Here is a 26,368-nt window from a genome sequence, read left to right as displayed (position 1 = left end):
GAACCAGGTGGAGGGGAGCTATGGGGGGAAAAAAGAGGAACAACTGTAATAATCTGAACAACAAAGATTTAATAAAAAAATATTTTATAAATCATAAAATATCATATATTATCTAAAATTAAAAGTACTTACTTCAAAATTAATTAGTGGTGAAATGAGAACATTTTCTAAGAAATTCTGATTCTAAGAAAAAATCAGTTATATCATATTTATCTATGGAAATTATAAGTATAGTTTATAGTGTGAGATAAAGTTAAAAGCAGTTATCTCAAATAGTAGGGCAGCACTTTTTATATTAGTCAGATAATATGGCTTTATAGTGTGAGATAAAGTTAAAAGCAGTTATCTCAAATAGTAGGGCAGCACTTTTTATATTAGTCAGAATATAATATGGCTAAAATATAGTAAACATTTCCATAACTTTCAGTTTTGTGTAATGCATATCATTTGAGGGAGCTGATACACTATCCTCTTGTATAGGGTACTTTTGAAAATCTAAAACTAGCAAAAGCTTCTCCTCTAACAGCCCAGATTAGAGGTGAAAGTTAACTCTACCTGCTTGTGACTCTTTGCTTCTGTGCAGTTGTTCCTCTATACCAGCTTCTCTATTAACATCTTCTACAGTCTCTTTCAGAAGCAACATCTCTTTTGTCTTCCATTCCTGGAGAGCACAGTGTTACTGTGATTAGTGTTTACAGTAACCCCTTGTATTTTGTCCACCACCAACAAGCAAATTAGAACAAGTCAAGAGCCTAACAGAAACCAGGTCAAATGTAGGGAAAGTCATACATTCTTTCGAATGGGCTTCTTTCTTACCTGCACTCCTACTAGGAATGCAGGCATGGATATTTATGGCATGGTTATCTTTTACTAAAGCTAAACTTAAAACACCCAATTCACCTTTACTAACATTTTAGAGAAATCAGGGAGTTAAATGGTGTCTAATAACTTCCACAATCATCTCTTTAAGAGCTGATAATTGACTCATACGTATAGTTTGTGGTGTCATTCTCGTTATTTATGTAACAACTTGTATATCACAGCTGTAAAGAAAGATTAATGTGGGTGAATTATTTAGACCTGAAATAACTTCAAGAAGTATGACAGACAGCTAAAATTATTTACAAATAAAACACTGCACATGAGTTTTTCTCTTCATATTTTAAATGTATCTCTGACCTCTTCACAGTTTAGGGAGACTTAAGTTTTCTTCTTGTTTGTTCCTGCTGTCGTCTTTCTTCTCTGTCCATCCAGAGGAGGTGCTGCTCCTCCGCTGTGCCCTCACGTTGGTCTAATTTCCTACTTGTCACATTCAAATATCTAAATAAAGTACAAATGCAGGTGAAGGTGAATTGCATCTTGCCCTTCTAGTGGCATCAGCTGCTTTGAAATGCCCAGACCACCTCCTTGCTCAAGTTTTACTTCTTGAACTCAGGAATTTCACAGTTTTTCTCTCAGTGCTATTCAAGGACTTGTAAGCCAGCTCTCACCATGCTCAGTCATACAGATCTCCCTACCGTGACAGTAACTGGTCTTATGGCCAAGACAGTGGTAAAATGTGGAGCTGATTCCTTCAAAACAAATTTTGCACAGTAATTATTCATAACTCAGTGGGTTTAGGGATATGAGTTTCCAAAGACGGCTGGAATATCTGAGAATTGATTTCAAATCTGGAAAAAACAGAAACAAAAACAAAAAACCCCACCAGGTTTGAATTTCCAGAAGAAAAAGATGTATCCTGGTTCCCCGTGGCTTACAGAGCCTTCAATAAATCTTCTATCTATAGTCCTGGTCTCTGGTATGTCAGTATGCTTATGAAACTACCACAAATTGGACCCACAGAATATAAAAGTCAAGTTGTGCAGCCCAATCCCTCACCTTAATGCAGGAGGAAAGAGGAGTAGAAAACACTATGATGTCCCTTCATTTCCTAAGTTATTTGGGCTGGACCATGGGATGGTAATGGCTGAACATGAGCACGTGATATCGTAGAGCTTATACATTTTCTTTCAGGGACAATGCATCTCTATATTGGCATTAGATATAATCAAACCTCTAATTTTGACTTTGCACGAAGTTCCTCAAATTTAATGCGGTCAGCCCTTAAACATGTATCATAAAAAGCTACTCTTAGAGGCCAGCTTCAGAATCTTTCTGCCACAATAGACTCTTCCTATTGTCCCCAACTCAGACAGAAGGAACACATTAGAATAGTAGCAATTTAATTACGGATTTCTGCTAACAATCACTGACATATAGAGGACTGTCCCTTTCCCTTTCTTGGCCCTATAAAGCAACCTCAAATTATTCTCTATTCCTGCTCTAAATTTACATTAGGAAAAACATGTTTAACTAATCTGTCCTAATTGAAGGTAAAAATATTATAAGCAAATAATTTTCATATGAGTAAAACTTTCTTCAAAATCCCATGTAAGAAAACAAATTTAAATATTTAACTTACTTGTTCTTTAAGTAGTTGTTTTTGATATCTAACTTTAGACTCATGAAATGTTGCCCATACTTATTAAATTCTCTCAGATTATAGACAACCTAAAGAACAAAACAATAAAAATATATAAAAATACAAACATTTAAAATGGATAGTAATCACTTTCAGGAGGAAAAATAATAATAATATGTAATTTGGTAACAATGTGGTATTAAAGAAATAAATTTTTAACCATTTTGTAAGAAGTATCTCTCTAAAATTGTTAAACAATAGCACATTTATGTTTAAGTCTCATTATGTGTTAAAATTTATGAATTTAGTACACACAACTGATTTATTAAATTTAAAATAAAATACCAATGCAATAATCGTTTTCAAAACAAATTAGAATACAAGACAATTCTTATGTTCTATCAAGATTCTATCTGGCTAATATTGCTGAGTCTTTATTTTGCCTCAAGTTTTAAAAATTTTATAGGACATAATCTTTGACAAGCATACAGAACATTGGAGGCACAGAAAGAGTACTATGATACAGTTGGGAAATTATCTTTACATCCTCAAATTATTTGGTAATCATATTTTGATATTAAAAATTTTTAAACGTGGGAGTAGTATCATTTAGAAACAACTATTGTCTGATTTCCCTTGACCCAAAATACTCAGTAATTTCTAGAATTTCTCATTAACTATCTCTCATGATCAAGTTAAAGGTGAAACCACACCCCCACCCCAGTGGTTATAGAAGCCAGCTTATATCAAGTGTTGGAAGTCTTCAATGATTAAAAAGAAGTACTCTTCAACCCACTTTATTGCTGGTGAGGTAGCCTCCTTCTGTTAATCTCCTCCGGATATCTTCCTGTGAATGGCTGCTCCTGGAGACTGTTATATTGCTTGTCCAAATGCTGAAAATAAGGATCAGTCAAGTTAAAGCCATAATGAGAGGAGTTAGCTTGACACGTAGGCAGACAGGGCAGGTGGAACATAGGCAGGGGCAGACAAGGCAATTTGAGCAAGCCTAACCACAGTCAACCATGCAGAAACAACAATGTTTTTAGAATCAGAGCAGGAGTATGTGAACCTAGGGAGAGGCTGCAGCAATAAGGTGAACTGATGTATAGGAACAGGGAAATTCCAGGTCCATTGCTGGGCAAGAACAATCAGGTAGGGACATGGGTAGCTATGAAGCAGGCTTGCAGCAAATACATACCCCTAGATGACAAGGCTTCAGTGGCTACCCATTATGGGCCACTTCCTCGTGCAGGAGTCTCAATAAATTTTCCATGCTTTTGTTTAAATCTTCAGGTCAGAGATTTGATTCTTCGAACTCCTGGTCATTAGCCATAAGAATGTCAAGAAAGCTGCAAACACATTTTAAAAGGCCACAAACATAAACGTAATGAGTTTCATTTTTAAATATTGACCTACTAATATGATAGAATGTTCATTCAAAATAAAGCATGCAAGAAGTGTGTGAAAGGGGGAAAACCAGCAACATAAAGATCTGGATTGTGTAATGCTAATTCTTATTCCTACTTTTTCCTCCATTGACCTTAATTATTCTAAAAACCCACCCTCACTCAATTCCTCCATTGACCTCTATCAGTCCTTGGCCCTGAGCCAGAGAAGAAAGGAAGAGAGCAAACAAAAGAAACTAGGATAAAATGTGTTTTAATGGATAAAGCTGAGTTTAATGTTGAGTTTCTCCATTTCCCTCCATTTCCTTCCAGATCAAGGCACTGCATTCAATTATAAAGATATAATATTAGTTATGACTATTATATCTCAATTACCTAAAAATGAAGAAAATGTGAAACCTTTTTCCAATATCCATGGAAACAAGTTTGTCTAAAAGATAGAAGTAAAACCCAGATGTTAAAATGATGGACTAAATAGTTATTGTACCTTGAGGTCTTACCTAATACAAGAAACCCAGCAATGTCTGAGTACTATATTCAGGAAAAATTTTCAAGACCTGAATTATAAAGTTTAATGTATTGAAGAACCAGTTATAAAGGTTTTGACAGGGACTGAGATTTCTCCATATATGAAAGACAAAATGCAACCTTGTGCAATAGCCATTAGCATATGAAAGAAGAAAAATATCAGCTATTAGTCATGTCTCTATATGTGATACTTCAGAAAAAAAAATCTCAGTTATTTAATTTCATTTGTAAATTAAAACATTACCAAAGTGGTGAGGTTTTTTGTTTGCTTGCTTGTTTTTGGTATGAGTTCTTAGTCTATTTTCATTAACAGGATGGTGTTAATACCTTAATGAGAACCTGTGAAAGGGAAAAAGTGGAGGACAGAAGTAGGTGTGGACTTTGTCCTAATGTCTTTACATTATTTTTGTTTTCATTTACATGTTTCTGCTCAGAAAAACAGAAGTTTTAGTCTAAAGTAACATCAAAGCAAGAACTGGCCCAAGTGAAGGTGACTGGAATGTGTGGGGATGTGGAAAACCTGAGAGCACCTGGCCTGTTTGCAGGTCCTGATTCAATGTACAAGACTCCACAGTCCTGACCTATCTGCAGGGACCTGTGTTGCTCTGTCTGGCAGTAGCCACGTCAGTCATGAACACTAAGCAGCCTGGCTGGGTAGGATCCTCAAGGAACTCCCTTAATGTAGGTGGGAGCGCTGGAGGCAAAGACCAACAAGTTGTTAATATATAAATGTGAGAAGTCCATCAGAAGGCTGATGGACTTTGATATTCAGCAAGGGCTGAGAATCAGCATAATATTACCTGCTGCTGGATGAATGGCTGAAGGCAATCCCCTAACCTGATAATCCTTTATTGTTTACCAAACCTTACCATTGATGTCTGTTTGCTTTGCTAAAGGGCAAATGTATATTCTAGTAAGTAAAAAGTTATGGGTCTGGAGATTCAGAGAGCCACTCCACTAGAGAGTAGGACTCTGCCTGGCTCCCCATGCCTTCTAAATTTATATTTCTTGTCTAGTATATCCGTTTATGTGCAGCCCCTTCTCCAGATCCTGAATCCTCAATACAAAAGGTTGCGGCACTTTGGCGCCTTGAAACAGGGACTGGAGACGAAGATTTGCTGGAGTGAAAAATGAAGGAAAATCACCCGGAGAGGTGAGAATCACCAAAAAAGGTGTGGAGACTCACTCATTGTGCATAAAGCCTGTACCAAGCTTTGGAATTCACGATCCGAAGTGGGCGGGAACGTCTTTTTAAAGCCAGGGAATAATGGGGAAGAATTCGATTAAAAGGCAAAAATATCATTGTAAATTTTTAGCTTGTATGCTCAAGGATAAAGAAATTAAAATGCCAGAAGACTGCTCTCTTGAATGAGGCTCAAGGAAAACGAATACAAAAGGACTCTTTAATGCTTTGTCTGAAAATTACCATACGATGTTTTGGGACAGGCAGATTTTAGCTAAAATAACTTTAAAGGCTAGCCAATGCTATGGAGAGAAAGATCCATGAAAAGAACTTTATTAAGTCTTGCCTATATGTTATGGGTGTTTGTCTGTTGATTATAGTTTTATCTGTCTTTGTTGTTTATTGTTAATTTATTAAGCATGCCTTTCATTTAATTTAATAAGAAAAGAAACCTAGGCCAGGCCATTTACTGAATTTCCCCAGAGCAAACAAGATGTGGGGGTGGGGAGACATTTAGCCAATAGTACATGTCCTAGGAGACAAAGGGAAGTAACTAAAGAAAAAGGCCCCAGCCCATTAATTACTAGGTCTTTTTGTGATCCTGTCAAGTGGATGCCAACTAGAGCAAACAAGATGTGGGGGTAGGGAGACATTTAGCCAATAGTACATGTCCTAGGAGACAAAGGGAAGTAACTAAAGAAAAAGGCCCCAGCCCATTAATTACTAGGTCTTTTTGTGATCCTGTCAAGTGGATGCCAACTCTTAAGAGTGCTATTAAAAGTCTCATTTTCACCATGTTTTTATTTTCGTGAAGAGAAAAAGGCTAGCTTACCTAAAAGATGGCTAAAATGACACAAGGAGCATATAGGGGCTGTATTTAGGCAACAAGATTAGTGTTTCCATAATAAAAGGTCATTCTTGAATAATAATGGACTGCATTCCAAGGTTCTCTCACAGGTCCTGGGCACTCCTGTTTTTATAAAGAAAAATAAAATAAAATGATACTTTAACATTAAAGCCACTGAAAGCCAGTAAGTTATCTCTGTTGCAGAATGTGCCAAAGTAAATGCCTTAGATGTTGAAACATGGATGGATAGATGTAGCTAAAATGAAGAATATGTGGTGGAGCTTTTCAGTGATAATTATAGATATATTGATGGAGGAGGGGGCTGGCCCTGTTTCCTGCATCAGTAACCTTAGATGTTATCTATAAGGAAGAATGTGGCAGTTTTAAAATTCAAAAGACCTGCTTCCCTCCTCCCCCTCTAAATATAGTTTTCTAAAGTCTTTGGTAACTTAAAACTTTGGAATTTGCTGAATTACATAATAAAAAAATTTTAAATATCTAGGTATTTTAAAATAACAAAATACTGAAATATTAATCTGAGTTTGCCTCATATGAAAAATCTAGAGGACAGAATTGAATCTATTAATTAAATATGTCTTATATTTTATTTGAAATATAGCCTTAAAATGTGAAGATATTACTAATCTGAGAAATGCTAAGTAATTAACCTGCCACCTAAAATTTAAGGCTTCTAAGAGTTTAAAGTTCAAATTAAGTTAGGAGAAATTACATGGTTGTGATAACAAAATGCATAAAGTATAGAAATTTATTTTTTTACAAAACAATTCTTTTATTTTCTCTGGAGAAATTAGTAGTTCAAAATGTATTTTAGTCCTTATATGTACTACATGTAGTAAAATTTCAACCTAGGATATAATATTTTATTGGCCTAATTAAAAACTAAGCATTAATTCTATGGTCTGAACCAAATTTTTAATATAAAAACCAGTTTAAAGTTAATATCTTTTAGAATAATTACAAAAAGTATATAATATAACCTTTGGATTATGTATATTTGATAGTCTTTCCAAGTTAAATTTCAAGATGGGCGGTAACCTGTCACTAGAGATTTAGCAGGCTCCGGATGGCTGTGTGCTTATCAGCGGAGATGTGTGCTTGTCAGCGGAGATTTAACAGCTGTGTACTTAGGGTGAGGGTAGGTTATCTTTTAACTCCAGGTTAAACCACAAGGTTTAATTGATTCCCAGGAGCTGGCTTGGGGGGACCAGAAACCTATTGTGTTGTAAGCTGAAGATGTATATGTAATTTCTAATGGCTCCCAACAAGAAGCCAATATTTTTATGAACAATTGGCTTTAACAAAGGCCAAAGTAAAAATTTGCATATGTATGCAAATGAGCACTAGCCAAAAAGAATGCTGTTTAAAAGTAAATTTTAAGCTTAATAAAAAGGAGAAATTTTAAAATCTCTTCCACTACTATTTATAAAGTAAACTAAAAGTTATTATTCAAGTATTAAATCTCACCATTAATAAGACACCACAAGTAAAAAGAGAGTTACCTTTACTTGATATGTGTGCATTACAGTATTGGCCAGGATCTGAAAAGCAACGAAGTTTGTTGCTCTGTTTAAAAGGAAGAAAAAAGGTTTTTAAAAGGAACTCCAAAAAGGTGGCCTAGAAATTACTCTGGGGGGAAAAACAGAAGGAGATTCCTGTCAAATAACTAGAAAACTGTAATTAAAAGTCAATGTATTAGGCCTCAAAAAGAAAAGTAAATAGTTTGCATTATGCCTCCCTAACAAAGCTTATGTCAATATACTCAAAGACTGATAGCAGATATTTAACTAGTGTCATTTACTGTCCATACCAAAGGACAAATGAAGTTAGAAAATAAGCTTTATTTCAGACTGATTTAAATTGGCAAATTGAAATAAGTTAATATTCAGGAGAACTTAGTTGTACTAGGCAGGAACCTATTCCTGGAGCATTAACTATTTTTTTACTGATGGCTCAGGTCATAGTAAAGTTGCTTATCATGCAATAAATTCAGACTAAGTCATCCAAAGCAGTCATACTTCTGTGCTAAGAATTGAATTAAAAGCTATTAAGGCTGCATTGCAGGATTTTAAAAAGCCAAATGATTGTACAGCAAGCAAAAAAAAAAATACCCCCCCCCCCTTGCAGGTTAAAACAAAAAAGGGGGGACGGCTGCATTGCAGGATTTTAAAAAGCCAAATGATTGTATAGCAAGCAAAAAAAAAAAAATACCCCCCTCCCCTTGCAGGTTAAAACAAAAAAGGGGGGACAGTAGAGTAATCTCCTGTAAGTAAACTACATCAAGCCTTAATTACTTCAAATTTTTTCACTTTAAAAATTTTTTTACTTATAATGCTGATGGCCAAAACACCCATGAAATTACACTGGTGTCAGAATAAGCCAAGGAAAATGGTTTGGTTAAATGGAAAGATCTCGAGTCTAGTGTATGGAAGGGTCCCTTTATTAACCTTTGGTCGAGGATATGCTTGTGTATTTCCAGAGAACTCCTCCAAGTCCATGTGGAAACTGCAACAATGGATCTGAGACAGGAACAGACAGAATACTCCGACCACAGACAGCAGTGGCCCCAAGCAACACGCTGACGAGACTGGAGTAACAGTCCAGAGATGGGGGATGGTAAAGACGCCTTGCCATCCTAGCAGTCATTAGCTGTGCATCAGTGTAGGTTGCCCTGGACAAAGCCAAAGAAGGTCGGATGTGCATTGCCATTGCCCACCGTTTGTCCACCATCCAGAACTGGAATGTCATTGCTGTCATGTCACAGGGGACAGTGATTGGGAAGGGGACACAAAGAACTGATGGCCCAAAAAGGAGCCTACTGCAAACTGATTCCTTAGATGCCTGACAGCATTTTAAAAGGACATGATAGAACTCAACCCTTTTCATTGAATCTAAAAGTCTTAAAAGGAACTGAGCTCTGCAAATGGCATACATCCTTCTAAACTTATTAAGAAAACAAAAGGGGGGATATGCTGGAGGCTAGACAAACAAGTTGTTAACATATAAATGCAAGAAGTCCCTCAGAAGGATGATGGGCTTTGATATTCAGCAAGGGCTGAGAATCAGCATAATATTACCTGCTGCTGGATAAATGGCTGAAGGCAATCCCCTAACCTGATAACCCTTTATTGTTTACCAAACCTTAACATTGATGACTGTTTGCTTTGCTAAAGGGAAAATGTATATTCTAGTAAATAAAAATCTATAGGTCCGGAGATTCAGGGAGCCACTCCACTAGAAAGTAGGTCTCTGCCTGGCTCCCCATGCCTTCTAAATTTATATTTCTTTTCTAATGTATCCTTTTATGTGCAGCCCCTTCTCCAGATCCTGAATCCTCACTGCAAAAGGTTGCAGCATGGGAGGATGCTTCATATGTGGGCAAAGGGGCAGTTTGGTGGAAACTGATAGGATGCTAGCTTTCCTTTTCATTTAAAGCTTCCTTGGAACATTTCTGTTCTCAGCCTTAACATCAGGCTTTATTCCCTTCCAAGGGGGTCTAAATCATAAAGTGTAATCATTCCTTAATTGCCAGTGCTTCCCTGAAAAGGAAGAGCAAGGAATTCTATGGGGCAATGTCTTGAATTTAGTGAAGCCAGATATGAAGCAACCAACAATCATGAGTCAAGGGTTGTCTGATTGTTTCTTTTAGAGGTTGACAATTAACTGTTGACTTCTTTTAGATATTGGCTTTTGGCTGTGATGAGATTCAGGAAGCCACCACTTGCCAATACTGTCATGAGAGTACACCAAGGAACACAGAAGGCCAATGGACCTTGAGCATTAGCAGGGCTGACGCCAAGCACCAATTGTTTGTGTTGAGATAGTGGTGGCTCAAAGCAATCACCTGACCTGATAGCCTCCAAGTAAATGTTTACTGGACCTTACAGGTCTTTACTGATCTTTATTGACCTTAGAGATGGTCTGTCTGCTACCTGTTTGCTGTGCTTTACTGAGGGCAAGATGGGTATCTAAAACTGAATAAAAGCAGACAGGACCCAGTTTTGGTGTGTCTCTTCAGAAAGAGGCTCCACTTTGTCTCCACCCTTTAATAATTCATATTTCTTGTCTAGTGTTTTCAATTGTGCATCAGCCCCTCCTTCAGATCCTGAACTTACCTCTGCAGGTCACAGCAATGAGATGTTTCTCAAGATCAAACATGGGCTACTTAACCTATAAACAAAGAACAACTTTTAAACAATTCCATTCACTGGAGCCAGGGTATTTCAATTGTTTTGTTTCCCTTCAAAAAATAAAATAAAAAATTGAAAATGTAAATATAAATAAAGCATTACTTCATTGAGGAGCTTTTACAGAAACAAAAAGAAAGCTCTCACAAACTCAATCTTCAAGGAAATAGCTTGGTGCCTAATTATAATTAAATGAAGACAATTTGGGGGGGTCATCTTTTTAAAAGTACTTGACAAGCAAATTAATATTTGACAGAAAATGATCGTACAGCAAACATTATACTTGAGGAAGCAGGCAAAAGAAAGGCAGCACTAAGTTTAGACAAAAAAGAAGAGTAGTATAGTGGCAAGTATGCTGCAGGAAAGCTAGTTTCTGTGAATGTGACCCAGTTAAATTGTGGTAGGTGTGCATAGTTTTCATCAGCTTGCTCTATCCTAGTAGAACAGATTTGTTTTTAAAAACAAGTATTTTCCAGAAGCAAAACTTGCTTTAAGAAATCATGTTTACTGGGCAAATTTACAATATCAAGAAGCCTGACTTATTCTGACATCATAGAAAGGTAGGTGGTCACTCGGAAATTTTCCCTATAGAATTTTTTGCGATATTAACGAAATAAACCATTCAAAAAACAATGCACTGAACCAGCTTCAGTAGTAGTGACTGAGGTCAAGGGCTGGGGAGGTTTAAGGGTGGGAGTAGCTGGAATACTAAAAACAAGAAAGAGTTTGAGGGAAGTACACACTATAACCCAGTATGAGTTAAGTTATAAAACTGTAATTACAGAATTGTAGTGTTGAGTAAAATTATACAAACAAGGGCAATGCAAATTCTTAGGAAATATAAGCTCACTGGGGGCTATGATAGTTCAGAAAAAAATCTGAAATGTGGCTGAAGTTCATAGACTGCAGAGTAGAGGAAAGAGTACACCAGGTTTGAGGGAAAGTGAGGAAAGGCACAGAAGCATTCCCATGTTATGTGAGAGGAGGTATGAAAGACCCCAACTGAAGGAAGCGGAGGTTCTGGGTGGGAGTAAGACTGGACAGGAATGTTGGGGGAAATCATGGAGTGTCTTCCGGGAGGCAGTGCCTTCTTCCATTAAAGTGAAGTTACAGTACTGAAGCAGGTCAACTCATTTCAATTCCATTTTATTCTCACTGTTGTGTATGAGATAGAATTTCTCTCAAAACATAACCACAGAGAAAGTTGTGTAACAAGTTACAATTTGTTAAGATCACAACATAATTAATTGCCAGTCAGCACCCATAATTTTATACCTTTGAACCAAACATATTTATTTCTAAGTAAATAAAATCTCACTAAATAAGTATATCTTGTGTTACTACAAAGAAAAATTCATATGCTTCTAAAACTTAAGAAAGAAGAATAAAACTTTTCCATCCCATGATTCTGTGCAAGCTGGACTAAATGAAGTTGCTTGGCATGAATCCCAAATAATACCTTGGTTTACACCTGGGTTTGATTTGTTTTTTTTTTTTTTTTTTTGCTGTTAATGTTAATGCGAATTCTGTTAATGGACTTTGTATAATGTAGCACCTCACTTCAAAAACAAGTAGACATGGGCAAAGACAACCAACACCAAGGCAAAAATTACCTTTTCACTTAACTTCGTCCTAAAGTATAAATGATTGCTCCCCAGGATCATGGGCAGCTTGACTCCAAGGGGTAGATCCAGTAGTGCAGCCACTCCACTGCCTGGAAAGTGGGCTTTGTGCTTGCCCTGTTGGGAACAAAGGAGAGTTTTGTCTTTCCTTTTAGGCTTTATTTCCTTAGTTCAGGCCTATCTACCCCTACTGTAACCAAAGAAGCAAAGGGTCATACAGTCAGGATTAAAGGGGCCTGGCCTGAAGACCTCCTGGTCTGTCACCAGCCAGTTGCTATACCCCACTGCACTGCATGAGGGCACCCCAAGCACCACAGTTACATCCATGGGACCTGTCTGTGGCTCTCCTGCCCCATGTAAGACAAGGCCTCCTGCCACTAGCATCTCCTTATAGCTGGTGTTCCTGTCCTTGGCCAGGCTGCTGGTGGCCTTCTTGGTGGGAGCAAAGCCAGCAGCCATGGAGTGGGTGCTGAGGTAACTCTCCATAGAAGGCCTGGGCCCCTGCCCTCCTCATCCCTTGCCCAGACTGCACCTGGAATGGCCAGTATGCCCTTTTGCCCGAGGCTCCACTGTATCAGAGTCCCAGGTTGGAATGTGGGAGCCTCACAGGGCGGAGCCCTCAGAGGCTGGCTCCTTATCGCTTGAGGCGTGAGCATCCAGAGCTGGGGAAATCAGTCCACGGGGCCTGGTCCAAAAATCATTTCTCTCTGAAACCAACACAAAACCAACAGTCAAACCAATCCCCAAATCACCACATATAACGCTTTGCTGGCGCAGAGCTGGCTAATTTCTTCTGACCTCCACCTCCAAGGAGCTATGGTTCCAGAAAAAGAAAACTCCAGGAGTGATTGTACCAACCATTCTAGAGCCAGAGGCCTGGCTTTCCACCTGTCCCCTCCTAGACACTATGACCACACCCTGTTCCAGGCTCCTGCACCCACTTCCCACTCCAGGTCTCAATGATGTTTCTTTTGACCCTTCTTTCTCATCCGGTTCATCTGACTGCTACCTTTTATCCTTCCCGATCCTTTGGTGTCCACTGTCACCTCTCTTGATTTAAGCTCTCAACTTATAATCCAAAAGTTTTAAAATTAAAAGTTAAAGTAATGTCACATTCAAAGGGCTCAACAACATATATTCATGTTATCAAATAAGAACAGGCAACACTTAAGAGTTAAGGACTGTATCTACCCTGGTTTGCTCCGTAACAATTACTGCTCTCAGCTACAGAGCTCAGGCCCTCTCTGCCCGGAACAGCTACTTCCTCCAAAGGCTGAGCTACCAAGCATGCCCACCTCCTTTCCTGGGTCTCAAGTTAAGCTTAAGTGGTAGGTTGTTAATATTATAATGATGGTTTTAATTGTCTGATACATATACATGCTTTCTAATGTTTTTATGGTACTGGTTTAGCATAAAATCAGTGAATGTTATCTTCTAATCAAAGCTGGACCTGAAATTCTTTTCCAGGATAATATCCATATAGGGAAATTCAATTTGATTTTTCTAGTTCACAGCATCTACCTTCCCTTCCAGTATCCCACATGAGAAATATCTGCATTCATTTATTCAATAAAAATATTGTAAGATTGCTTTTTTCTCCCTCAATTTTTGGTTCTTCTCCCTCCCCCCTAAAAAGGACCATAAAGCATCAAACCTTGGTAAAATGAAGTGAAGCAGACAGTGTTTTGAATCCTAACTCTGCTATTCTAGTTCATTTTTCAAGAAAATTTCTGGGAGATCGAAGATGGCTGCTAACGGGAAGGCAGCTGCAAGACAGTGTGTGAGTGAGAGAATGAAAGGAGAGCGTGTAAACATACGGAGAGTGTCTATTTATGAGTGAGGGACAGCTATACTCCAAGAGACTGTTGGGGACTGCCAGACTGGGCTCCCCTCACGGGGCAGCCTCCACTGCTGCTGAAATCTCTTCTGGAGCAGCCGGCTCTGCCATCTTGAAGGGGAGAGTGACTGTGATCAGAAGCCTAGCCTTATCTTCAATTGGGAAGAATTGGCTACCTCCTGGAACCCTACAACCACAACACCCAGGGACCAGCTGCAAACCCACAAACACCAGGTCTCAAGCAGTGTGAATACATGGACTAGGACAAGCTCTGAACCTTCTCACGGAAAGATCAGATTTTGCCCAGAGAAAGGTGAGGTCTGAGATCCAGACTGGAGGGAGAAATGCATGCCGTGGAATCTAGAGGTTCAGAGGAAGTCTGCGCCCCACAAAATCCGTAGCCGTTGGGGCCAGCGCAGTCTGCGAATGTTGAAGGGGGTCTACAGGGCTGCTGACAGAAGGGAACTCTAGAAATCAACCCATAGCTGGGCTGGCAACAAAAAGGCAGCCTGCAGCTTCACCAGTAAACCGGTTGCACTGTGCCAGGGGGAAAAGACCTGCAAAGAGACCTGAGCAGAGTCCCGCGCAGTGCCAGGGTGAAAAAGTCGCGAGTTTGTGCACTTACATTGGCTCTTTTTTCTCTTTATATCCTTGCTTTTGAATACTAAGCCCAGTACATAGGATCACCTAATTAAAAACACTCTCAGATACTGCAGGAGAAAGTTGTTCTTGTGGAACCTGGGGAACAGAGCAGGGAGAAACCATCAGAAAACAAGCTCTGGGGCAGTCCATACCCCAAACCAGTGTTAAGGGCAGCAGGGAAAACAAATCCTAAATACTGGGTAGAGAGGACTACAGCCCCAGATGTCAATACAGAAATATTGGCACCCAGGGGTTGAATCACAAATTGACTCTTGTGTAATACAACCACAGGCAGGCTGAGAAACAAAGAAATACTGCCTGACTGAATCAGGATGTGGCTTTCGATACAAAGGAGCTGTGGAATGCAGGGAACTTCAATACTGTCCTGATTACATGTTATATTCTAACAGATTGAATCTATAAACAAATGGGAGAATCCAGCTGTCAACTAATAATCTAGACATTAAAGGAAGTTTAAAAATTTAAAACACAGTAGCTCTTCTTAATATTTGTTTTTGTTTTGGAAAATAGTTATTTTATATTAAAATATATGAACAAGTATTGGATGTATTATTGTTATTTTAAAATGAATTAATACAGCTTTTAAAAATTCTCAGTCTTAGTTTCTAACAAGAAAATCATTGATCATTATTTGCTGATGAGCTTTTTAAGATGCTCAATAATTTTAAATAGTGTACATGGCATGAGACCAACAAATTTGAGAGTTATTGGATTATAGCATTCAAAGGACAAAGCTGGAGTGGGGTGAGCAGCCCAAACAGGCAGAAATGGTACTATACAGCCTTGCAATTTCCCCTCCTTGTCTTATAAAATGTAAGCAGCAATAAATGTTTTCAGTTAAAAAAAAACACACCTTAGAAATATTCTCACACTTTAATTTCTAAAACCAGATACCACCACTTGGTTTTATGATTAGATACTACATAATTTTTTTCATGGAATGTTAAACAAATACTTAGAATAGTCTAATTATAATATCATGTTAATCAGTATAATAAAGTAGCTATTCATAATTCTTGAGTAATACATTATTCATATTAGGCAACAATGACATGGTTAAACATGTAGTATGGAGGGTATTATTTAAAAATGTATTAATCTGGTTTCCTTAAACAGGATATATACTTAAAAATTTGATCTGCTTTTGATGGCTACAGTACAAATTTAAGATATTTATTATTGCCTGGCCAGTGTGGCTCAGTCCTTAAGTGTCAATCCATAAACCAGAGGCCATGGTTTGATTCCAGGTCAAGGCACATGCCCCGTTTTGGGCTGGATCCCTAGTTGGGAGCATGCAGGAAGCAGCCAATCAATGATTCTCTCTCATCATTGATGTTTCTATCTCACTCTCACTGTCTCTTCCTTTCTCTAAAACCAATAAAAGTGTATTTTTATTGGTAAAATGAAGGATATTTATTATTGTACAAAGTTGTAATCAGAGTGAGGATACAATATTCTCATGTATTACAACTTATAAAATTGACTTACAAGACTTTTCTTATAAACATTTACAAGTCTAAATGTTTATTTACATAGCAGAAAATTCTAATAATTATGTCATTACATTTTAGAATTTTCTATCTAATTTTGTTTTCTTAGCTGCACATTCAAGACTGGTCATTACTGGTCCCTATATAAGTCTTTAGGTACAAGAAGTAGCATGAACAAAGACATGGAAGCAAATAGCATAATTCTGTTGAAATGTGGGTTCATGATGGCTGAAAACAGTAGCTGGAATAAAATTATGCAAGGTCCTCAAGTAAGTGAAGTAAAGATTTGTAGATGAAAAAATGAAAAAAAAAGCTAACTTTTTAATAAGTTTAAAATAGCTAAAATAAAATACAATAAAAAACTAAGAAAATAGTCAAATGCACAGAAGCAGATAATGGTGGTTGGGGGCACTTGGGAGGAAGCAGTGACCCCAACCTCTTTTTAATTTGTGAAATTAATTTCTGAAAGGGAAGAGCTTTTTAAACCCCCTTACTGGTTGCTTGTTGTATTCCCAAGTAGTCAGATTGCTAGAAAGTTGGAATCTGATTAGGGCTGCCAGGTGTAGCAAGTAAAACACAAGAGGCCCATTTAAATTTAAATATCAGATGAAAAATAGATTTTTAGTTTTTAAGTATATTCCAAATAATGTATGAGATATACTTCCACTAAAAAATACCCATACTTGATCTGAAATTTAAATTTAACTGGTAGTATGAAATATTTTGTCTGGCAACTTAGTTCTAGCTAATTAAATATATTTCTACAAGTCATAACAGTTGGAGAAAAGCACTTTTGATCTTTTCTCATGTAAATTTGGATAAATAAAATACTTTTCTAGGTGTTTGGTTTGCAAGAGATGACTATTTCAATCACACAAAATGAAAGCAAAAATAATCCTGAAATACATACACACAAGAATGCATGTATAAGACATAAACACAGAGAGACTCCTTATAATAGAAAAGAGACCATGGAAAATTAATCTACAGAACAGCAAAATCAAAGGAAACCTCAGTTTGAAGCTCATGCAGTAGTACAAAATGCAGATGGCTGGTCGGTGGGCATAGACCACACCATGAAGGATTTGAGAGCTTGGGTAAGGAGTTTGGATTTTAAGTGCATGGACAAGCCAGCCATTCAGTGGCTTTATAGTGTCCTGATCTGCCCTGGCTGGTGTGGCTCTGTTGGTTGGGCATCATCCTATGCATCAGGAGGTTGCCCATTGGATTCCTGGTCAAGGGCACATGCCTCCATTGCAGGTTCAATACCCAGTAGGGGCCGGGCAGGAGGCAGCAGATTGATGTTGAGCTCCCACATCAATGTTTCTCTCTCTCCCTCTCCCTTCATCCTTCTCTAACAAAAAATATACATAGATGTGCATATATGTATATAAATAAATCAATAAACTATTCTTAAAAAAGAGTATCAGGATATGATTTAGGTTTAAATATATGATCGTAGCCCCTGTGAAGGACCAGGGGGTGAGCAAGAAGGAAATTAGGTGGTTATTTCCATTGCAGTTTTATTTCTAGTCTCCTGAAGCAAAAGACAGTTCTAACAATTAAGGTAGAATAAACTACGTGGTTTCAGAAACTATATGATCTTTATGATTCACAATATATAATTTCAATAGAAGTCATACAAACAATCTAGATGGAAAGGCTTAATGTTATAAAGATGTGTAACTACTTTAAAATAATCTGTACATTTAATGTAATCTCAATCAAAATCCTAAAACATTTCTTAAAATTGAAACTTAAAAAGCTGAAAGAAGTTCAATTGGAATAATGTAGAAATGACTATGACAATTTTGAAAAAGTACTAGGAAATATATGTTAATAATTATCAAGGTATGTTATAAAATTATATAAGTGTTGTTTTGACATAAGAACTCACAGATAGATTAGTGGAATAGATGAGTCCAAAAAATGACTCATCCATATGGGAAAATTGATTTAATGGAATAGATGTTTCCTATTTGTGGAGAATTGACTGGAGTTAGGTATTAGGTAATTATTTGGGAAAAAATAATAAAGAGCCAAACATTAAAAGACACCATTAGCAAAGTTAACTGAGACAGAACAGCATGAGGGAAAATATTTGCAACACAGATTTAACCAACAAAGACTAAGAGAGTTTATAAAGAGCTCCTAGAGTGTGTGAATAAAAAATAACCCCTGGCTCAAAAATGCCAACACAACATCAAGAGGTAACATTGCTTCTGACATTTGGTGTCAATTTTATCTAATTATAGAAGAAATTTCCCTGTGAACTATAGAGACGATGGAACTTCCTGTCCTATACTACACAGTTCAATAGAAGGTCTACAGTAGTTATTCAATCTAAGTTGAATGAGTAAATACATGAATGTAGACTGAAGACCATCTTATTCTGAGTTATATATCAGGTCTCCTTAGCTGGATGGATTGGCCAAAGGTGTCCTTTCAGTATCCCTGGCAACATACAAAGCGAAAGGAAAGAAATAATTGAGGCCAGAAATGGAGGTAGTTGTGGAGGTGCTGGCGATTAAAAATTCTCAGGTGACATTAAATTTGCCCAGCATCTTAAAGGAAGTAATTCACATTAAAAGTACTACAGGAAAACCACTCAAAGCAAGTGTTTTAAATCACAATAAGTCTAGTAATTCTCAATTTTAAGCAAATGCAATAGTATTCCAGACTTATAAATACTACTGCATAAATTGGTACTAGGTTTATATAAAGAGATCTATATTCTACATTTCTAAAGAAGACAGTCCTGTTACCCGTATTTTATAATTGAGAAAACGAAATGCTTGAGCATTGAAGTAATTTAAGGTTTTAGCCCAAATCAGGCTCTGAAGTCTAAGTTCCTCACATACGGTGCCTTGAAAACTTTAAAGGATTCTTCTGCTGTAAAGCACTTACCTTAAACTCTAAGTAATGCAGAGCCATTAAACAGATGAATAACCACCAACTATATTCTAATGAAATACCATAAAAGAGGGAAATAAAGAATATACTTACTCATTCCTGAGCATTCTCTATCACCATCCCATACAGTAGAAACAGCAAGTCCCATCAATGAGAGGTGAAACTTTGGATATTCATAAAAAATAAAGTTATTAGAAAGAGAGAAAAGAGAAAAAAAAATAAAAAAATAAAGTTTTTAAAATATGAGTAAACAAGTATTCAAATAAAATGACCCCTGTGATAAGGCATAACAGTAATGACTTTTTACATTAAATTATGTTGTTTAAGAAACAAAGTTAAAAAAAAAAACAACTTACATTTTTCATTTTATTCACTCAACTGAACAACAGCCTTGTTAACTGAATCACTAAGTGAATCACCAGAATGACATCATTCTGTTTATTCACATAAATTTAACAACTTTATCTAAGATGCCGTATTTGAATGAACAAAATGATACTTAGACTGATAATTTACTTAATATTTATAATCATCTTTACAAATATATATATCATTGTTATTATTTTGTGCTTGATGGAACCTATGTGAGTTTTAACCTCTGAGAAGTACTTATTTTTATAGAGTGAGTTAATAATCATTGTTTTATCCATTTTAATAGAAATAGCTATAAAAGAGCTTGAGAGGGAGGGTAGTTTCATAGAGAATAATAGTAAAAAATTTTTTTAGTCAAGAAGGAAAACATTTATAGACAGGTAAGTATATACTGACTAGAGGCCCAGTGCATAAATTCATGCACCAGTGGGGTTTCTCAGCCTGGCCTGCACAATAGGGACCAAAACCAGCTCTCCAACATCCCCCAAGAGGTCCCGGATTGTGAGAGAGTGTAGGCCAGGCCGAGGTACCCCACCAGTGCACGATCAGGGCCAGGGAGAAGATGCAGGAGGTCCACCAGCCAGGGAGGGACTGTGGGAGGGCTCCAGGGTGTGTCCAGCCCATCTTGCTCAGTCCCAATCAGCCAGACCCCAGCAGTAAGCTAACCTACCCATCAAAGCGTCTGCCACCTGGTGGTCAGTGCACATCATAGCAACTGGTTGATGGGTCAACTGTGCCCTGGTGATCAGTGCACATCATAGTGACTGGTTTACTGGTCGTCTGTCTGCCCCCTGGTGGTCAGTGCATGTCATAACAAGCAGTTGAGAGGCCTTAGCATATTATTGGCATATTATGCTTTGATTGGTTGAACCATCTACTGGTCGACTGGACACTTGGCATATTAGGCTTTTATTATATAGGATTTCTAAGTCAAAATGAATAAATTTCATCTATTAAAAGTTTCATAAATGAAATATCAAGCAGAAGTTGTTACACTATTCTTGAATACCCCTGTCACCTTGAAACAAACTATGTGCAACAATAAATGCACTACATACATAAGCCTAAAGTGGAAATTAACACTTCACACATAAGGCAAGCAATGCATAAAGCACAAGACTGCTCCAATTCAAAGACTTTATCCTGTTAACACTGACAAGAAAAATGTTCTAACTCCATGGTACTTTATTCTAAGTCAAGTTCTTAAATTAAAGTCCATTTGAGGAGATAATCAATTTTAGTTAATTACCTGCCTTGCTCATATACACGATCTATCAAAGGTTCAGTTGAATCTTCAGTTTCATTTATGTTTTCAATGCCCGAATGTAACCAAATATTCACGGCTTGTCTTAAACACTATAAATAAAAATTATCGTAGTTTAAAAACTAATTTATACTGTAAAGTAATAAAACATAATTATTAAATAACTTTTCTCCCAAAGATTTAACCAGCTTTGAATTATGGTTACATTTCAGATGATGACAGTAAGAAGGAGTTTCTGTAAGAATACCATTTTATTTTCTTTCATGGGAACTATATAAAGAATATAGGTAATAGATCAAATATTGGTTAAATGAATAGAGAGAGGTAATGCTTAAATTTCAAGAGGAGGAAAGAGAAAAATGTTTAATCCAAAGTTAATATTCATTTAACTTTCGGCTGAATTAAATTTAAAATTGTTATTCCTGCTAAGGCAACTGTGGAGAGTGGCTACAGCATTTGGACAGGTTCAAGCCTCAGACTGATAAGAGAGCACAGTCCTCTTGTGGCAAAGTCACATACAAGTCCCAGCTTGGAGGGCAAAGTCCTCCCAGCACAACTATAGCCAAAGGCTATGGTTGTATATAAGCTCTTATAGTCCGACCTTGTAGTCCTAGGTAGCTGAGGGATGTAAGCTGCAGGAGGTGCAGCAAGTGCTGCCAAAACAAAGCTTGATAGAGTTCAGAGAATTGCAAAAACAGAAAAGAAGTCGATTTGAAACCCACAAGAACATTGCAAACATCTTGACCACTCCCTTGTTTTGCTTTGTGTGATCTGACTATAAAATAAAGATTCAGCTTACAGGTTGTGTCACTATTTCCTCATCCAGGCACAGTGATCCACCTGGCCCCAACTATATTCTCTTTTTTTGTTTCTTTTTAAAAAAATATATTTTATTGATTTTCCACAGAGAGAAAGGGAGAGGGATAGAGAGTCAGAAACATCGATGAGAGAGAAGCATCAATCAGCTGCCTCCTGCACACCCCCCACTGGGGATGTGCCCGCAACCAAGGTACATGCCCCCGACCAGAATCGAACCTGGGACTCTTCAGTCCCCAGGTCGACACTCTATCCAGTGAGCCAAACCAGCTAGGGCTCTTTTTTGTTTCTTTAATCCTTCACTGCCCCTCCTCAGGTTCACCACTGGTTGTGCTGGATGAGGTTTAGGCAACTGACATAACTCTCAGGTCATTAGAAAGCTTATTGGGGCCTGAGGATCATGGAAGAGGGAAGGTCTGGAGTAGGTGAGCATGTGAGAGGGTGAGTGTGTGAGAGGGAGCGTGTGCACATGTGAGATGGGAGGGCATGTTTGTGGGAGCGGGAGCTCAGGGAGGTCACTGGGCACTCCAGGCAGAGCAGCTGCCACTGCAGGCACTGCTCTCCACTTTAGGGGAGAGCGCACATTTGTGAAGGAGTGCAGGGTTCCCATGGGAGAAGGTGCAGGGAGCACCCTGTCCCAGCACCTCTGTGTCCCTGACAGAGGCACCCAACCCCACTGCTGAGACCCCAAGTCTTCGGGCACACAGACCAGCGCTCCGGGCTCAGTTACCTGAACTGTGCACCTGTAGGAATGGCCAGCAGTGCAAGGGGCTCACCTGCTATATTGGTGACAGGGGCCCTAACCTGCCCAGCCTCCTCCTGGGCAGAGTGACAGGCTGGCCCTGCCATTGGGACTAATGGGGCACCCTGCCGACTACTGGGCAATGGAGTGCCCAGCTTGCCCCAGCCCATCAGTGAGCAGCAGGCCCCGCCCCCTCCACAAGGGAGGGCCAGGCACCCCACCTCATGAGCAGAGTGTGCTCAGTCTGCCCCAACCCCTCTGTGGCAGAGCAACCAGCCCACCCCTCCATAGAGGCCAGCGAGGCAATGGCCTGCCTCCTGCATGAGCGGAGCAATGCCCAGCCTGACCCTCCTTCCTCAACAGTGGAGCCCCTATCCCCAACCACCACCCTGACACATGCCCAGCCTCGACACAGGGACTGGCCACCCAAACCAGCACGCCTGACCCAGTGTCCCTGGACGACTGGTCCCACCGCCTGGATGTGGTGCACCCAACCCAGCGCCCTGTGACCCAACACCCCCAGATGCACAGATCTCCCATCGTGACCCACTGTGTAGAAATGGCTCTACTGCCTGACACTGCCAGGTAGATGCTACCTGAAGCCCCCTGATGCAGAGACCTGCCACAGAGATCAGATATGCCTAAACCGGGGCCATCAGAAGATCAGATGCACCACTGAGATCCATTGAGACTAGTTACATCTGAACACACGGACTCCTGCTGGGAAACCACCTGCCTCACCCAGCTCTCCAATCTACCAGACTGCTAAAATGGGAAGACAAAGAATCCCCAAAGTAAAGAAAAAGAGGAATCGCCAGAAAAGAAACTAAATTAAACGGAGGCAAGTAATTTCTCAGATACATAATGGAAAGTAATGATTATAAGGATGCTCAAACATTTGACTGAGAATTACAAGCAACTTGATGAGAATTATAAGGAGTTGAATTACAAATGCACCAACATGGATAAGAATCAAGGGGAAATGAAGAATGACCTAAGTGTATTAAAGAATAGCCTGGACGTATTAAACTGCAGCCTAGAAGAAGCTGAGGACCAAATCAGTGTGTTAGAAGACAAGGTAGAAAAACTTCCAAACAGAGCAGCAACTGGGAAAAAAAATGAAAAAGAAGGAGGAGAGTTTGAGGGAACTTTGGATCAGTCTGAAAGAAACAACACACACATAATAGGGGCTCAAGAAGGAGAAGAAGTTGAGCAAGCAATAGAAAACCTGTTTGAAGAAATGACAGAAAACTCCCCTGACTTGGGGAAGCACAAAGAGTCCCAATCAAGAAGCACAAAGAGTCCCAATCAAGATGAATCCCAAAAGACCCACACCAAGACACATCATAATTAAAATGGCAAATGTAAAGACAAAGAAAGAATCTTAAAGGCTACAAGAGAGAGAGGCAAAATTACCTACAAGGGAACTCCCATTAGACTATCAGCTGATTTCTGAATAGAAGCACTTCAGGCCAGAAGGGAGTGGCATGAAGTATACAAAGTAACGAGAAGCAAAGGACAGAATACAAGACTCTCTAGCATGGCTATCATTCAAAATTGAAGGTGAAATTAGGAGCTGTACAGACAAAAAACAAACAAAAAACAAAAAATGGCTAATGGAGTTTATTACTACCAAAACAACAATGCAAGAAATGCTGAGAGACTTATATAAAGAAGAAAGAAAAAAAAGGGAGAAACAGAGGCATAAAGAATAAAAATGGTAATAAACAAGTACCTAGCAATAATAACCTTAAAAGTAAATGAATTAAATGCTCAAACCAAAAGACATAGGGTAGGTGAAGGGATAAGAAAACATGACCCATATATATGCTCTTACAAGAGACCCACCTCAAAACAAAAGACTCACACAGAATGAAAGTGAAGGGATGGGAAAAATTTTTCCATGAAAATGGAAATAAAAAATAGAATGGAGGTAGCAATATTCATATCTGACAAAATAGATTTCAAAATGAAGGCCATAACAGGAGACAATGAAGGCTTTGTCAATAAACTTAAAGGATCAATACAACAAGAGGATATAACCCTGGTAAATATATACACACCCAATATACGAGCACCCAAATACATAAATTAACTTCTAGAGGATTTAAAGGAAGAGACTGACAGCAATACAGTCATAGTAGCGTACTTTAACACACCACTGGCATTACTGGATAGATCTTCTAGACAAAAAAAATCAATAAGGAAACAGCAACCATAAATGACACAATGGATCAAATGAATTTAGAAGACATTTAAAGAACATTTCATGCCAAAGATACATGTACATTCTTCTGAAGTGCACACGGGACATTCTCAAAGACAGACCACATGGTAGGGCACAAAACAAATCTCTACAAATTCCAGAGGATTGAAATCATATCAAGCATCTTCTGAGATTACAATGACATGAAATTAGAGGTCAAATATAAAAAAAAATACCCCAAAACATTCAAACACATGAAGACTAAATATCATGTATTACATAATAAATGAGTTACCAATGACATCAAGGAAGAACTCAAATAGTTCCTAGAAAAAAATGAAAATGAACATACAACAACCCAAAGCCTATGAAATACAGTGGAAGCAATCTTGAGAGGGAAGTACATAGCACTACAGGCCTATCTCAAGAAACAAGAAAAATTGCTAAAAAACTGTCTAACACTACAACCTAAATATCTTGAAAGACAACAACAAGAAAAAACCCATAGTAAGAAGGAAAGAAAAAGATCAGAGCAGAAATAAATGAAATAGAGGTGAAAAATACAATACAAAAAATCAATGAAACCAAGAGCTGGTTCTTTGAAAAGATAAATAAGATCCATGCACCTTTAGACCATCTCATCAAGAAACAAAGAGAGAGAACGCAAATAAATAAATAAATTCAGAAACAAATGGGGGGAAATAACAATTGACATCACAGAAATACAAAGGATTGTAAGAAAATACAATGAACAACTATATGCCAATGAGCTGGACAACCTGCATGAAATAGAAAAATGCCTAGAAAAATACAACCTTCCAAAATTGAAATGAAATAAAAGAATTTTCAAATCACAGAAAACCTGAATAGGGCGATAAGTACTGATGAAGTAGAAGCAGTAATGAAAAAACTCCCTGCAAACTAAAGCCCTAAAACCTGGAACAACATAGGGTTGTCCATTTTCAGCACCTTTATTCAACATAGTACTGGAGTGCAGGAAGCCACCCACTGCTGATACTATCATGAGAGTGCACCAAGGAAGGTGGAAGGCGATGGAACTTTGTTTGTTTTGAGATAGTGGTAGCTTGAAGCAATTTCCTGACCTAATAGCCTCAAAGTAAATGTTTACTGGACCCTACTGATCTTTACTGATCTTTATTGACCTTGGATACGGTCTGTCTACTACCTGTTTGCCATGCTTTACTGAGGGCAAGATGTGTATGTAAAACTGAATAAAAAGTGAATAAGGCCAGGTTTCATTGTGCCTCTCCAAGAGAGAGGTCTCCACCTGGCCCTTCACCCCTTAATAATTCATATTTCTTGTCTAGTGTTTTCATTTGTGCATCAGCCCCTCCTTCAGATCCTGAACCCTAGCAATGCAGATCACAGTACTGGAGGTCCTAGCAACAGCTATTAGCAAGAAGAAAACATAAAAGGCAAGCAAATTGGAAGGAAGTAGTAAAACTGTCATTACGTGCAGAAGAAATGATATGGTACATAGAAAACATCTAGGACTCCACCAAAAAACTACTAGATTTAATCATGGATTTTGCAAATGTTGCCATATACAAAATTAACACCCAGAAATCACTGGCATTCTTATACACCAATAATAAACTCTCAGAGAGAAAAAAAAACCAAGATGGCGGCATAAGTAAACACCAGAAATTGCTGCCTCACACAACCACTTAAAAAATACAACTAAAAGACAAAACAGACATCATCCAGAACCACAGGAAGGCTGGCTGAGTGGAAATTCTACAACTAGAAGGAAAGAGAAAAGCACACTGAGACTCAGAGGAGGTGCGGAAGT

General features: G+C 38.2%; 2 long non-coding RNA genes across 4 annotated transcripts in view; one reads left to right on the top strand and one right to left on the bottom strand.

The window, feature by feature from the left end:
• Nucleotides 1–1,184: 1,184 nt before the first annotated feature.
• The window catches only part of LOC102262956, a 29,733-nt gene continuing 4,549 nt past the window's right edge, over nt 1,185–26,368 (bottom strand). The window contains exons 2-16 of one of the 3 annotated variants that reach the window (XR_314430.2): nt 20,777–20,883; nt 19,249–19,318; nt 14,715–14,827; nt 12,785–12,959; nt 12,244–12,369; nt 10,559–10,613; nt 8,891–9,114; nt 7,946–8,009; nt 6,411–6,548; nt 4,640–4,734; nt 3,660–3,810; nt 3,258–3,354; nt 2,462–2,550; nt 1,518–1,670; nt 1,185–1,320 (exon numbers count right to left, since the gene is read on the bottom strand). This is a non-coding gene — a long non-coding RNA (uncharacterized LOC102262956). The remainder of the gene's footprint in view (nt 1,321–1,517; nt 1,671–2,461; nt 2,551–3,257; nt 3,355–3,659; nt 3,811–4,639; nt 4,735–6,410; nt 6,549–7,945; nt 8,010–8,890; nt 9,115–10,558; nt 10,614–12,243; nt 12,370–12,784; nt 12,960–14,714; nt 14,828–19,248; nt 19,319–20,776; nt 20,884–26,368) is intronic. The other 2 variants (XR_314431.2, XR_001359591.1) reach the window with 2 other exon arrangements.
• LOC106723856 overlaps nt 7,478–26,368 on the top strand; it is a 22,757-nt gene continuing 3,866 nt past the window's right edge. Inside the window, exons 1-2 of the long non-coding RNA XR_001359592.1 lie at nt 7,478–7,585; nt 18,999–19,002. This is a non-coding gene — a long non-coding RNA (uncharacterized LOC106723856). The remainder of the gene's footprint in view (nt 7,586–18,998; nt 19,003–26,368) is intronic.

Source organism: Myotis brandtii, unplaced genomic scaffold (assembly GCF_000412655.1).
Source record: "Myotis brandtii unplaced genomic scaffold, ASM41265v1 scaffold663, whole genome shotgun sequence".
NCBI lineage: Eukaryota > Metazoa > Chordata > Mammalia > Chiroptera > Vespertilionidae > Myotis > Myotis brandtii.
This window is presented reverse-complemented; position numbering and strand designations above follow the sequence as displayed.